The sequence below is a fragment of the Agelaius phoeniceus genome, chromosome 3, assembly GCF_051311805.1.
Source record: "Agelaius phoeniceus isolate bAgePho1 chromosome 3, bAgePho1.hap1, whole genome shotgun sequence".
NCBI classification, from domain to species: domain Eukaryota; kingdom Metazoa; phylum Chordata; class Aves; order Passeriformes; family Icteridae; genus Agelaius; species Agelaius phoeniceus.
The window spans coordinates 61,644,996-61,659,915 of record NC_135267.1 but is presented as its reverse complement, the minus strand read 5'-3'; the positions used below and the strand labels follow the sequence as shown (position 1 = coordinate 61,659,915).

At 41.2% G+C, this 14,920-nt stretch overlaps 1 long non-coding RNA gene across 2 annotated transcripts in view; it reads left to right on the top strand.

Moving 5' to 3' along the window:
• LOC143693567 (uncharacterized) overlaps positions 1-4,345 on the top strand; it is a 181,831-nt gene extending 177,486 nt beyond the window's left edge. Inside the window, exons 6-7 of one of the 2 annotated variants that reach the window (XR_013181379.1) lie at positions 1,392-1,673; positions 3,103-4,345. This is a non-coding gene — a long non-coding RNA (uncharacterized LOC143693567). The remainder of the gene's footprint in view (positions 1-1,391; positions 1,674-3,102) is intronic. The other variant, XR_013181380.1, reaches the window with a different exon arrangement.
• The last annotated feature ends 10,575 nt before the right edge of the window (positions 4,346-14,920 follow it).

Sequence of the window (14,920 nt, the reverse complement as noted above, 5' to 3'; positions counted from 1 at the left end):
AGATGCCAGATGTCTGACTTAGTGTAAAAATGCAGTGAGTCTGAGAACTGTGGATAATTTCCAGCATGAGTTGTTAGATACTGAGATGATACTATGATGATTATTATTATTATCATCATCATGACTAGTACTACTATTAGTAGTTTGATTTATTTTTTTATTTAAGCATACATTTAAAAATCAGAAATAAAGGTACAGAGGCATGACTGAAAGAGAGGTTATTTTCCCCTACTGGTATTTTTGCCTTTAAAACCAGCACACAGTGATTGTTATATCCCTTCAGAAGTCGGTGATGCACTTTGTGCTTCTGAGAAGTGGCATTCCCATTCATATATGGTCTGAAAAGCAGATCTGAATCCAGACCCTTGCTTTATATGTTTTGCACAAATACAGCTTCAGTTTTCTCCCACATGGGAAAAATCATGTTTTGGTAAAACTGACCCTGTAGCATTAAGGCATCACATTGTGGCTGATACCCACTGACCAGGACACTGAGTATTAGCCCAAGGATGAAGGAAAGGCAAAGCATGGTTACATTCTGGGTGAAGGTTTTTTTGTTCAGTTATTGCCTGTCAAGGAAGTTGTAACCAATGTAAGCATGAGCAATCTCAGGACTGACAGGTTTTTCAGAGATCAAGTTGATGTTATTCTGCCATTGACTCTTTGATAAGGGTCTGATACTACTGAACTTCAACCTGACTCAAGGGAATATGCAAACGTTTCACTGCTGAGTCTGAGTGTGGTCAGGAAACAGACCTTGCAAATTGGTGTGTATACCTAACTATAGCTGCACTGAGAATATAAAATGTGTATCTGCTCTAAAAGATAAACTTGGGGAATTTTCAATAGTAGAAATGCTATAAAATATAAAATTGGAAAATGCTTTGAAATGGGCTGACACAAAATACGTAATGCTTCAAAACTGGCTGCATTACTCTGGACAAAATTATTTTGTCTCATTTACAGAAGCCATTTTAGAAGAAAAATAATTATCAGTAATTTATGGCAGATTTTATTTTTCTCTTAGTGGATATTGCCTTTTTGGCTGCTGACTACGTAACTAAGAGCTAATATTTTGGATACTGCCTAGTTAAGCCATTCTGCCTGTGAATGTGCCTATTCTATTAATATGTCTGCAGTGAACAGAGTAAGATACCTGCAGCTTTAGCAGTCTTAGTTTTCCTCTGGAGAAGGAAAAGGGACTCTGGTAATGTCATTAATGTGATTTTCACTGATTTTTTTTTTTTTACACTATTGTTTTAAATGGTCTATGTCTGACTTTTGAGAGAGGCTCCAAATTGTGCAGCAGAGTGTATGAAAACTGAGCACAGAAAGTTGGTTGACATTACTCTTGACTACTCGTAGCTTAAAATGTTATGTTTTTTTTCTAGCTCAAATACTTCCAGACCTGTCTTTGGAAAAGTCTTAGATGCTTTTGTGTGGTGCAATGGTCACACCCAGTGGCCAGTTGGGTTAATCACATATGTGTATTCCCTATGGATATCTGAGGCGGTTTGTTACAGGAATTTCTTCTTATGTACTATGACAGCTTGGAATCTAACTGGATAGAAGGAAAACAATGTATGTCCACCTTCACCTCAAGGTTTGTTCCCAAAAGACCCTGGCTGATCAAAAAGAAGGTCTGGACCATTCATGCAATGAATAGGAAAGAGGTGATGAATCCCCCATGGAGACATTCTTAAAATTAGGACCTTTGACTATAATGAGCTGGTGTTTTAAAAGAATGATTCAAGGACAGGCTGAAATAAAACCCTGTACTTTTCCTTAGTTTAAATTCAGCTTTCTTTTAACTATGGAAAGCCTGAAACATTTGCCTGATTATTCTTTTTTGGCTTTATCAAGGTAATTTGTAAAAAAATGACCATTTTTCTTTTCCATAAATAAAAAAGTGTATAGAAACATCATGGATAAATCAAATGAAGTGCATACATATAACCCCCCCTTCCCTCTCCTCTCAGCCTAACTATAGCATCCTCTATTAGCATCACAATGACACTGATGTTTTCTTTCTCCCAGTGTAGACCATTTTGTCAAGGTCCCTGTTTTCAGTTAGTGTCAGCAAATGACACATGGGTGGGAACGCTACAGGCATGTTCAGTGGAGGTGCCACTGTGGTTGCTGATTTTGGGGTGGGGGATGGGAGAGCCAAGTTTCAATGGGGAAAAAGGGAGGAACAACTCTCCATATAAACCTTTGCCTTAGTGCTCCCAAGGACACATATATTAGTTCCCTTGCCCACATCACATCACATCACACTTGTGCAAGCAATCCGTGGTGGGGTTCATTTGCACAGTGTCAACCCAAGTAATAAACAAATCACAGAAGTACAGAATCAGGTTGGAAAAGACCTCAAAGATCATCAAGTCCAGTCTTTGACCAATCACCACCTTGTTAAACAGACCAGGGCAGTAAATGTCACACCCAATTTGTTGAGTACCTCTGGGGACAGTGACCTCCTCAGGCAGTCCATTCCAATGTTTAACAGTCCTTTCCATGAAAAATTCCTCCTAATGTCCACCCTGAACCTCCCCTGGCTCAGCTTGAGCTATATCCCCTCATTATGTCACTGGTTCCTGGGAGAAGACGCTGATCCCCACCTGGCCACAGCCTCCTTTCACACAGGTCTAGGAAGTGATAAGATCTCCTCCAAGCCTCCTTTTCTCCAGGCTAAACACTCCCAGCTCCCTCAGCTGCTCCTCACAGGACTTCTGCTCCAGACCCTTCCCCAGCTTCATTGCCCTTCTCTGGACTTGCTCCAGCATCTCAATGTCCTTGAAGTGAGGGCTTCAGAACTGGACACAGTACTTGAGCTGCAGCCTCACCAGTGCTGCATGCAGAGGCAATAGTGAAATATTTGTTTGAATAATTTTTAATTACTAAATCTTCATTACTTAATTTTGACAGTCTTATCCCAAATGTTTTAAAACATTGCCTCAAAGCTATAAATGAGTGGGATTTTTTTCAGCTTCCTACCAGCACTCTCACCTTCTTTAGAACAGAAAATACCTGTCAATTTCTATGCGTTTCTCTTTCACCTTCAGTATCTGCTACTTGATTGTTCTTGCATTCTTTTTTCCCCAGGACCTGGAAAAGTTGTTCCCTTCTGATATGAAAAGTTCTGCCACAGCTTCTGCATTGTTGACTGGATGCTGGCACCTGCAGGAACTATACCAAGCGTTTTATGATCTTTTTCTACTGAAAAGCTTTTGTAGATTTCCTGGTCGAGATGCAGACTTTGGATACTGAATTTGAATATACTGACAGTAGTCTTGCTTTACTTAATTCTCCCTCACACACACAGTCCTTGGTCTCCCAGGTCTCCACAGACTATGTATTAGACAAAGCAGAAAAGGCATTAATCACAGATTTTTAAAAATAACTGTGAATTCCTTTTTCTTGATGAAATTTTCTTTTGTGCTTAGATAACTGAAAAAAATCCCAGTATGAGCCACTGTGAACATTAAGAGAATGATGCCACTAATTCTTATTACAACTGAGACAGTCAATCTGGAAATTACATAGGATGAATTCTTGGACCTCTGAAGTGGCCTGAGAGACTTTATGTCAGGATACTCATCCAAAACCCCACACACTAATATATTACAGCTATTTTTCTGTACTGGGTTTTCTTGCACCTCACAGCATGGAGATATTCAGTGCAGGAGTTTGTGCTCATTCTTCGTTTTTGCTTTGCGGGTCACATTCAAATGAAGCTTCCACATGGGATCAAGCATGACAAAAAAGAGCAGTTATACTTTAAGAAAGAGAGTTGGCCTGCTTTTTGTATCAGTTTCCTTGCTGGTTGTTTCAATATGTATGTGATATAAAGCGATTCTGTCACGTCCAGTTTGTCCACCAGTTCAGCTTAGAGTCATGAGTCAACAAACCCCCTCAATTCAATTAAAGTGTTTGTCAAATAATGAAAATAATAAAACTTGAATCAAAATACCATAGTATTGTGCTGTGCCACAAAATAGCACTAGTGCATGGGAATCATATAGAAAAACTTTGTATAAAAAAAATAAAACCATTGATGCTGTTTCTCTGACTAAATTGATAGAAGCTAAAAAATGTTTCACTACTTTTACTGTATTGTTATAATCCCGTTTCAACTCCACTTGACACATAGGTCTATTTATGTGAAGTACCAACTGTCATTTAATGGTTAACAAGAAATGGAGAAATATTAAATGATTTGTAAAGTTCTTTCCAGCTTCAGTGACCTCATCTTGGAGTAAATAAATCAAAAAAGGAGTAAATAGAAGACATGCCTATATGTCTCACAATGTTAAATAAAGTTTCCTGTGCTTTTATGTTCCCAAAATAGACATGATGTGTTCTTTTATGAAATTAGATTTAGTGGAGAAATACCCAATTACCTGAGCCCCAACAGTTTGTGAGGCAGATGGAAAGAGGAGTCCTTCTGGTCTGCCATTGTTTTCAAGGTCCAGCTGCACATGTTTTAACATCTGGGGTCAGCCCATGGAGCTATGCACTTTTCATCTCTCTTCTCTGTGACCACTCCAAAGTAATTCCTCCTATTAAGAAGGAGAAACTGGACCAGAGGTCCTATAGCAAAGAGTATTTGCTTCATGTTTTCCCAGGACTGACAGGTGGACACAAGGAGTTACTGTCTGTGCCGAGATTTCCCAGCATGGACTTTCTGCATGTGCAGTGACAGGATCGATGTTGTTATGGTCTGTGAAGCTGAAGGTCCACCAATAATGAGAGTGAATTACTTCTGCTGAGAACAGGGCCATTGTGATGGCAGGGGGGATTAAAGTCCTGTCAGGCCTGAATCCAAAATGAGGTCAGTGGGAGATTTCTGAGGCATACCCTTCGATCCATGCTTCAAGGTCTGTCGAGGGTGCATTCAGGTGTGCCAAGGCTTGATGCACTCTGGTGCCTCCTAAAGTAGTTATGCCATTGCCAAGGAAGGGCCACAGTGACAGTATTAACCATCCCATCCAGAAGCAGTTTTGCCACCTCACCCTCAGAATTATACAGGGTGCAGAAGATGCAGCACGTGGTTTGTAGCAGGCTATAGGAACACAATACCTTTATATAGGCATTGAGTCTCTAAATATCCCTGGGAAATCCTGGGCAATTTACTTTAGTTCTGTCTGCCACTCAGACCAGGGTCATCATTTTTGTGCTAAGGGCATGACAGTGCATCATTGACATTAATGGTGTCAAACATGTGACGTGATGCATAAGCATGATTGCATGAATTAATTAAATGGCAACTCCCTGAACTCATTTAGCTTTTTCCCCTGCGATACATTGGTAAATAGATGTTGCACTTACTGCACGAACCTTCAACAGAGGATCCAAACTAAACCAAAGCAAGACACCTTCCCCCCACAAACTAATTAATCCACACAATGCCCCTGTGCTGTTTGTCACACAGCAGCTTCTCTTACTTGGATCAAGTTTGTTCCTATCACTTTGAATGCAAAAAGCAGTTGATCATTTCATCCATGTGACTACAAGGGTGACTGTCACAGCTTGCAAAGCATATGGTAGCTCTTGCAACATCAATAATAATCTCTAAGTAATGCAGCTTTGGGTTATAGTCATCTTTTATTATCACTCCAGTCTTCCACTAGCTTCCTCCTGTCTCTCTTGTAAAATTTTTGTCTTGCACTATTAAATGAAACCTTCTATACCCAGTGATTACATTATCAAGGATTACCTGCTGAAAGGGATCAAAATTGATCAAAATAAAGGCTGTGTTATTCTGAATAAATTTTAGTTATTTTGAGGGGCTTAATCAAATTAATTAGAGAATGGAATTAAACAATAAGCAAGTAATGTTTTAAGCATTTTGCAGCTGGGGAGACTGAAATTTAAAGAGGAAAAAGGGACTTGCCACAGGTTTGCCTGTGAATGAAATGGAGCTGAATTTTGTCCTTGAAGGCTAAATGCACCCCTTACAGATTCCACATGGAGTAGAGCTTATGAAGTGTTTATGTAAAATCTGTGGAGGGCAATGAAATACTTTTTGGTTGTCATTTGAAAGTTAAATTCTATTACATAAGGAATAAAATCCACTGCCACTATTGAAGGTTATTTTTCTTTAGACATATCATAGTATTCCATTCCCATACTGAAATGAATTCAAGACTGGGCATATTCACAGCATTCCTTACAATCTCTGTAAGATTTAATTGAAACATTCTAAATAAGATGCCTTTCACACTCTGCCTGCTATGGGGTATTGAGAACATCTGTTTACTAATAAGAGAGTAACATCCATAGAACTCCAACATCCAACTCCAAAGAACAGGACAGGTTTTAATGGCTACCACGTTAAGTCAGGTGTCAGAGTGCATGACTGGTCAGGTAATGGGAATAACAGGGGTTTACAGACAAAATTAAATGGGACAACAACAAGTGTGGGGAACAAGCTATTTATGATGCTTATTATTTTGGGAATGAAAGAGTGAAGTTAAAGGTACAGAAATCATTGAAAGATATTCATGTGTTTGTCCAGTTACTCAGAAGCTGTGTTTATGAGTCTCTGAGTATAAGAAATCATGGACTTGTGCTAAGAAGGGATGGAGTGCTGCCATACTTAGTTAGCAAAGCCCACTCCATTTGTTTCCTGAACAGGTGAGCTTCATGGCCTTGTGTCTAGTTGTGTATTGCTGAAAAAGACACAGACCTTGTGTTCTGCTGCCTTGTGGGACTGTAATCAGAGCTCTGTCACTGTGAAAGAATGAGATTAAAACCATCTCCAAGGGAGTGAGTTCTCAGGTCTGCTCTCATGTGGGTTCATCAACACAAATATCCCACTTCACCTTGCCAGGGCAGTTCTGGCACAGTATGATGTCAGAGTGCATGCTTTGCAAGGGAATTTATAGGGTTTTTAGGGGTGGCAAAAGCAAAGGTTTGCTTATCTTGTTAATCACACAGGATGTCTTTGTGAGCCTAGAAAAGTTGAGCTTGAGGAGAACCCACACTCTCCTTTGCAAAGGATGGGAAGGGACCTTTATCTTTGCGTGATCTTTCAGACTGCAGGCAGGATAAAACTGGGTAAAACTGCACTTCTGGCTAAAATAATTTTTAAAGAAGGAGTCTTGTGTGGGAACAAATGAGGAGGAAAGGCATAAGGAGTTTTCTCTGTGCTCTTCCCACAGAATCAGACTTGCTACACCTCTCTTAGGTATCTCAAAGTGATGTCTGTTCAGATCTGAAAGTTATCCTGAGCTACTTTATTTATAGTCAATGAAAAGAAATCAGAGGGTGCTTTCCTCCTTTAGATGAAGCATATCATTGTAGCAAGTGGTCTGAAACAGGCAAAACAAATCACCCTGTGAAGCTGAGTCCTTCTTGCCATTGAGTATAAAGGCTAGAGTGACTCAGATTAAGATACCTTCTTTTTAAGAACAAAAGTTAGATAAAATATAGATCAGCAAAAAGGACCAGCTCTTGCCCTATTTCATTACTCTGGAAGGTGGAGGTCTCCAGGAGGGCTCAGTTTAATGGAGTAATCTTTCCTAACCCATACTGTATTTTTGTTGATAGGTAGCTGGTTTACAGTCTATGCTCTTGCAGTTTGAGTCCAATCTTTGCTGTTGATAGGTAAGTTGAGACATAGGTCAAAAAAGTAAAGTGCATAGGCTTGCAAGAAAACCTTTGTGTCAATGGAAAACAAGCTCAGGGATTCTGAGCTCAACAGTCATGTGGCCACAAATCCAGCTCTTGGTAATTTTGAAATTTTTCTAGTAATACCAGAATGATTTGTAAAGATAAACTGAGTCATAAAAGATTCCTCATGTAGCTGAGAAGAGATAACACAACTGAATTCATAGAGCCCCATAATATTTTCCTACCCAGAAAGGACACATTCCTTTGTCCAACTTTAAAAATAGATACTAAGATACCCATCTTTCTTTTTTCCCCTTGCTATTGTTCACTTGTGAATATGTAACACAGCATAACATTCTCAAACTATAATCTGCTCAACATTATCTAATTGCATCTGTCATTTTACTCTGCAATAAAATACTTCTGGGGAAAAAGAAATATGGAACTTAGCACTTGAGCTACTTTTTAAAAAATTGCTTCTGATTTTAAATGTGTAGCAATGACATTTACCTGCTAAAATTTAAAAAGCAAAAACAATCTGCATGTTATCAAGCTCATATGTAGTTATCATCTCTAGCTCATATGCTACAGTGCAGGTATACCTTGTTCCAGTGATTCTGAGGGCAGAGATGTTCTTGTACAAGAGCTGAGCTATGTCCTATATCTCTATTTTTGTTGTATGCTTTAATCAGCCTATAGACCGCCTGTTTGGTATTGTGTAATTATTGTTCCTCTGAATGTGCTAATTGCACTTTGGCTGTATAACTTGTCAATGGGAGGGGTGCCAACATAGTCACTAAGAAACATCTTTATGCTACCCATGCCAGCTTCCCAGAAAATACATCCAAGATGGTTATTGATCCTTTTTCTTGTGCTTTTACAGCTTAATCTCCCTTCATCCCCCCACCTCTCTTTTTTTTGATTTTCAAATTGATACCCTGTAAAAGCAATTTCCTTTGTCAAATCCCACACCAGAAGTGGGCCAGCTTCTTGCAGCCTTGCATGTCACTTGCAGTTTCTACTTTCTCACCTTTCTTCTCTCTGTTCTTTCCCCTTAGAATATCTCCTTCCTGCTGCCACTGAATGAGGATAGGAAAAGTCTATTATTGCTGCTTGATGGTTGGCATTCTCGAGTTGCACAGAAAGTATTAGGCATGAATTTGTTACTGCCTTCAAAAACCATGGGAGCCTCTACACAGACTTGTCTCCTAAAACTTGAGTACAAAGACAGTCTTGCCTTGTATGTGCTTACATAAAAAGGAAACAGCAGGGATTAATTACTTTAGACAGCTAAATAAATATTTATTTCCCCATAATAGTCTTCAAAAATATCTGTCACTGCTTCACTGCCTAACAATGGCTGGTAGCGACAAGTAGGATCTTTTTCAATGGAAGTTGCTTTTTAATGAGTGTTTTTCGAGTAGGAGGTTTAATCTGATGCTGCTTTTGGAGCAATGCCTGGCCTATCCCAATACAAACTCTCTCTGATTAACAAAAGCCTGCATTTTTAAACTGATCTAGCTCAGCTGATGCTAGTTGATTCTTTTATTTAACTCAGGCTTGTTTATGAGTCAATTAGCATTTAAACTGAGCTCCCAGCCTTCATATAAGCTCCCAGCCACCTAAACCAAACAAAACAGCGCTTTCTCCTGCTTTTAGGGGCCACTAAGCACCTATAAAATATCCTACTGTAGCATTTTTAAGTTGCCAGGGCCTAGAGAATTCATCTAGTGATTTTGGCTGTGATTCATTCAGGCCGAAATTAGATTAGGTACCATCCTCAGAGTAGGAGTCTGCACTTCCATTTCTCTCTCAGTGTCCCTACTGCCTTCCCTGGGAGAAACCTCCTGCTAGAAGTGGTGGGGCAAGTGGTTAGGTGAGATGCAGTGCACCTAAAATGGCCTGGAAATGCTGAAATACATTCATTCACCCTTCCAACCAGTTGCCTCTCCTCTTTCTACTGTGTTAAGCAGTAAATTCCTTTTCAATTTTGCTTATACTCTCTGCCACACTTGTTGTGTAGGATTTCTTGTAGATTTTATCCACAAAATGGATCTGTGGCCCACAAATTGGAGGCATTCCCTGTGACATTTGTGGGTTCATGTTCTGCTGTGTTGTTTCTGCATAGCTTTAAGAATAGAATTGAAGATGCTGTTAATTTTGGGAAATGAGCTTTCAGGCAGAAACTATGCATGGTTCATTCTGGACCATAGGTAAAGTGCATCAACTATTCTGTTGATTTTCCAGTGGCTCTGATGAGCTTCTTCAGGGTGCAGCAAGCTCTCTGCTGGCTCTTTCCACGTGCCAAGATCCTCACACATACATAGAAGATTGTGGTGACACTGTGCTTTTGCATGTGGAAGGATGTTTCTCTCTTTGACCCCAGCAGCAGACAGAGAACACAGCCTGGTCTTTCAACAGACAACATGCCACGTCCTTACTTCACATGTGCCTTTCAGAAATCTTTCAAACCTCTAGCTTTGAATTAGCAGCAGAAATTTGGAGATACTTCATTTAATGGCGACAATCATCCTGATTTCAAAGGAGGTAGGACTCGATGACTGTCAGAGGTCCCTTCCAGCCAACATCTCCTCAGCCATTTAAACCAGTCAATATTTGATGTCTTAGATTCAGGTCACTGAATGCAAGCATTGAAGGCCCAGCCTGTGTTTGTTGGGAAAAGGCTCTTTTTAGGCCATAGATAAAACTGAGCTGCTGAACTTATGCAGGAATTATCTGGTACAAGTTTTCTCAGGCCTTAGTAGGAGGGAGAGATGCTTGTTTGAAAGCTCCCTAAAAGGCATGTCAGGGAGAGAGACCACAGGTCACTTTACCAGCAAGAGCAGCTGCTCTGCAGTAGAGCCCAGGCACCTCCTGCTTGTGGCAGAGGGACGTGCCAGAAAGGGAGGGTGCTTTGGCTTGTCCTGGGCTCTCACAACAATGACCTGTCTTGCCAGGGGTAGGTCTGGGCTGTGTCCTCCTGTGACAGAAGTGGAAGATGGAGATGGAGAGAGGGAGAGTGAGGGCACATGGATGTAAGCAGGGAAATAGAGATGGGTGGCATAGGAAAATGACAGAAAAAGGCATCTCAGAGGCAATGGCAAGTGGAGTTTGGGGCAGGGGGAAGCTGCCATGTGGAAATGGTGAGTAAGGAGAATAGGGAGAGTGGTAGAGGGCAGTGGAGCATCCTCCTCCCCTTGTCCTCAAGGAAGGAGGTGTGCTGTGGGGGGAAAGGACACATGCACTCTGGCATGGGGCACTACACGGAGGTGTGGTGTGAGAGAGGAGGCAGCAGGAGGTGATGTGGGGAATCCCTGAAGCAGAGAGAGGGCAGACAGACTGTCAGGGATCTGGTGTGGTGAGCAGTGCCTCTTGCACTCAGATCTATGGAAGCAGCAAAGTGTACAACCCACAGGATGCTCAAGGGAAGGCTGGATGAGCATGTGTTGTAGTGGTGCAGCCCAACACCTTCTTCAGTTTTGGGCCAGAGGTGGGGAGATTGTTTTCAGGAAAAAGAGATCTAATTCAAAAGTCACCTCTCTTCTCCTCCCCCCATTCTATTTGTTTATTTGTGCAGTCAGGTACTTGATAGGTGGTTTAATATATTCATTTTATATATGCCAGGGCAGCTCCATCCCTGATTGAACTCCACTGAATCCAGATCATTATTAGAAAATTGCTTTATAAATAAGCCTGGACTGAGAGACACTTTCTATGTTAAGTAGAAAGCATTGTGCTTCTAGGGCTGCTGCATGTTTTCTTGAAACGCAAACACTGGCAGCAGGCACATCATTGTTAAACTAATTAAAGTTTAAAGAGAGACCTTTATACGTACTAGTCTAGCTAATTTGTTGTCACAGGATCATAATTCATTAAATATATTTTCTATTGTTAGTTAAATCAATAGTGAGCAAAACAGAGCATATGGAATATGTCAGCTGATGAGTCAAGATGGAAGGAAACATCTTTACTGAGTCTTTAAGTTATGCCTTTTTCTACAGTTCCCTTGAAGGTTGCAGTGTAAATAACAATGATGGACTTTGCCTGCAGATATCCTGCTATGCTGAGCTGTGATACTTCCACTGTACAAAACCACTGGAAAAGAATGTAAAGCAACTACTGCTTAGTGATAATTCAGGCCTCTGTATTGGAGACAAAATTTGGAGATGTAAATGGAGGACAAATTGATCACATGCCATGAAAGTTATGACAGTTTGATTTCAAATAGATGTGTGAAATGATTCATCCCAGGACACCATACCTGTTTGCGTCTCTGCATGTCTGTCCCATTCCTCTTGCAGGGATGGTTCAGCTGCTCCAGCAGCATCATCTGAACTCCTGCACAATAGTACACAGTATTTAGAGAGAAAACAAGACAGATGCCAGCTGTGCTGCTCCACCCCAGATACTGCTTTGTCAGCACAGGAGCCACCTATGCACTGGCAACAAAAATGTTGAAGACAGAGGCAGGGCAGATGGCTGAAGGCAGAAGCTACAGTGCAGTAGCAGGTGAATCAGAGTTGTCAGGCCAATGTGGCATCCTTGAGCTCTGAACTCAATTCTGGCAGTAGTTTATTTGTTGTCTTATTGGTTGTGTCAGCCTGCTGCATAGGGGAAATGTTTCTTGGTGTGCTACCTCTTCTAATCCCCACCTGGGTACCAGGTGGGCCTTTGCCCTGGGGTTGGAAGAAAATGGAAATGAGTGCAGATTTTTGAAAGTAATTTTTATTCCTACACAAAGTCAAATCCTCATGAAAAGCCATCTTGTAGGTACTAGGTACCAGTACTTCAGAGAGCACTGGTATGACTGGTTTGGAGGAAGCTGAAGCTCCAGAGTTTTCTTGTATTTATATTTCACATCTGGCCAACCTGTTGTCTTTTCCTTGGCATGAATGGTTTTCTGGATTCCTTCAGAGATTCTTGCTTTTGAGTTTGAATGCCTCTCAGTAGCAGGGAAGATGTTGAGAGTCCAAATCCTCTTGGTCCTAGCAGGGGCAGACTCACATTTTCCCTTTGACTGAAGCTGAATGAAGCTAGCAGTAATCTTCTGAACATTTGTTTGATAGGGGAACTGTCCCTGAGCCATCCTTTCAGAGCATCTAGCTGCCTATCTCACCTCCTTTTCTTATCAAATTAAAACAAGTGGTTCCGTGACTGCAGTGCTAATCAAGATGAGGGTCCTTGTGGATTTGTTCTCAACAACTCATGCTCACTCTCTCTTTTCAATATCCCTGGTTGTCCTTCCTGTGCCCCTTCTGCCACTGTTACTGCAATCAGTGCTTTAGGTCCTCCCAGCATATTCTAAATGTCCTTTGTTTATTTTCTCCCCTCCCATGGTCTTAAGCAATCTCTCCCATCCAGTCTTTACACAGCCTGCATTTCTATTCCATATTTCCTTCCACCCCTTGGGACTGTGCATGATTTGACAGCTCCAGTAGCTGGGCTGCAGCAGTACGGAGGGATTGCCTGCAGGGTGCTACCAAAAAAACTGGTTGCCAAGCAAGACAAATAATTGGGATGCTCTGCCTATACTGTACAGCAGAAGGCTGGAAATGGCCTCTTTCCTTTCCCAAACTTTGTGTTTTCCCAAAGTTGCAAGATTTTAATATGTTTTAAGATTTTAATATGCTTTTTTGTCAGTTTTGGCTGGAGTCACACATGTTCTTCCATGTTTCTCGCAGAAAGGAGGGTAGATAGGCAGCCAAACAGCTTGAGGGCTTAAGGTTCTGGACTCCTTAAGACTTTGGGCTGCATGGGAGCATCACTTCTTTCTCTTATAGGTATTTTGTGTGTCATACTGGTGTTTTGCCAGCATCCAGAAATCCTGATGAAGTCATGGAGGACCCAGTGCTCCATGCCTGGGGTATCGAAGAGTTTGTGTTTTTCCTCCTGATCCATCTTTCTGATATTTTTGTGCTGAAACAGCCAAACCATTTGTTTCTATATGGCAAAAACTTGTGGAAAATGTATAAAATGAAATAATTCATAAGGCCACCAAATAGAGCCTTGTTTTCTCAGTCTGAAGCATGTTTTCTCTGCTCGGTGAATGCCTGAACCTAGATGTTGGCACAAATACATCTAGCCAGTAACTGCTGCTGGTCTGTGCCAAATAATAAAAGTTGTTTAAAGGACTGGCAAGTATTAGAACAAATAAAGCAATGACTTCATTGCATTGCAGTTTAGTTTCTAAAGTATAGTTAGAAATACAACATGCTTATTAACAACCACAACAGCGAGTTCTAAAAGTTGCAATTGAAGAGATTGCTCCTCTTCAGAGATCTTGGAGAGTGTGCTATAACTTGGAAGCTGTCAGTGGAGAGAACCTTTTTTTACTAAAAAAGATGTAAAAGGTATACTAAAGAGAGTGTCTGATTCCTGATAGCTCTGTCAGACCTGCACATGATGGATGTGATTAGTACTGTCAAATATAGACACTGGGTAATGCTCTCTTTAACTAGCAGTGAAGTGTGCCTCACATTAGCATGAATGAGAGCTGTGCTTCTTAAGGGTAGAGGAGCAGAAGATGGCAAAATGGAGACTGTAAATGTGTGTCCAGCAGTAGAAGAACCTTCTCACTGCTTTAAGGCAGCTGAACAATCAAATGCTGTAGGATTGACTGGGCTTATGGCCCAAGGAAGATTGGAGAAAGAAGGAAAAGTGCTCCTATCAGAGGAAGGATAAGATATTGGTAAATTAGTCACCTCATGTTGTAGGAACAGAACAAACAAGGAGACCTGAATGTTAGCTTTTCTTGGAATAAGGAGGGATGAATGCAAATTGCCAATACAGGTTATTATCCAGTTTCACAGTATTTGCTCATTTGCCTGCATTGATGACACCACCTTAGCCAACCAGAGCAATGCCAGCAGATGTCCTGTGTCCCACAGCACCCCAGTGATGCCCTGGGTGCCGGTTTGTCTGTGCTGGAAAGCACCCACAGCATCTCTGCACTATGGGCACAGCTGCCGCTCTGCTGTTGGCACAGGGATTTTGTCTGCCTGGGGGTTCCTGTCTGCCTCTCTGGAAGGGCCAGAGCCCTCTCCCAGGCGTGCAGGGTCCCCTACCCTAACTCATGGGTTCTCCTTTAGAGCCACCATTCAACAAAGCTGGAGCTAAAGCAACCATTCAGTTAGAGCAGAGCTTGAGCAGAACTAAACCTGCTGTGCCAGTGCTGTCCTCCCAGTACCTCTTACTTTTCAGATAAAATGGGTTGGGAAATTTGGCACAAAACATTTTGCATTGAAATTGAAAGTAAACAAACATGGTTTGAGTTTAAAGCTGATGAAACACAAGAAATGTACATTGA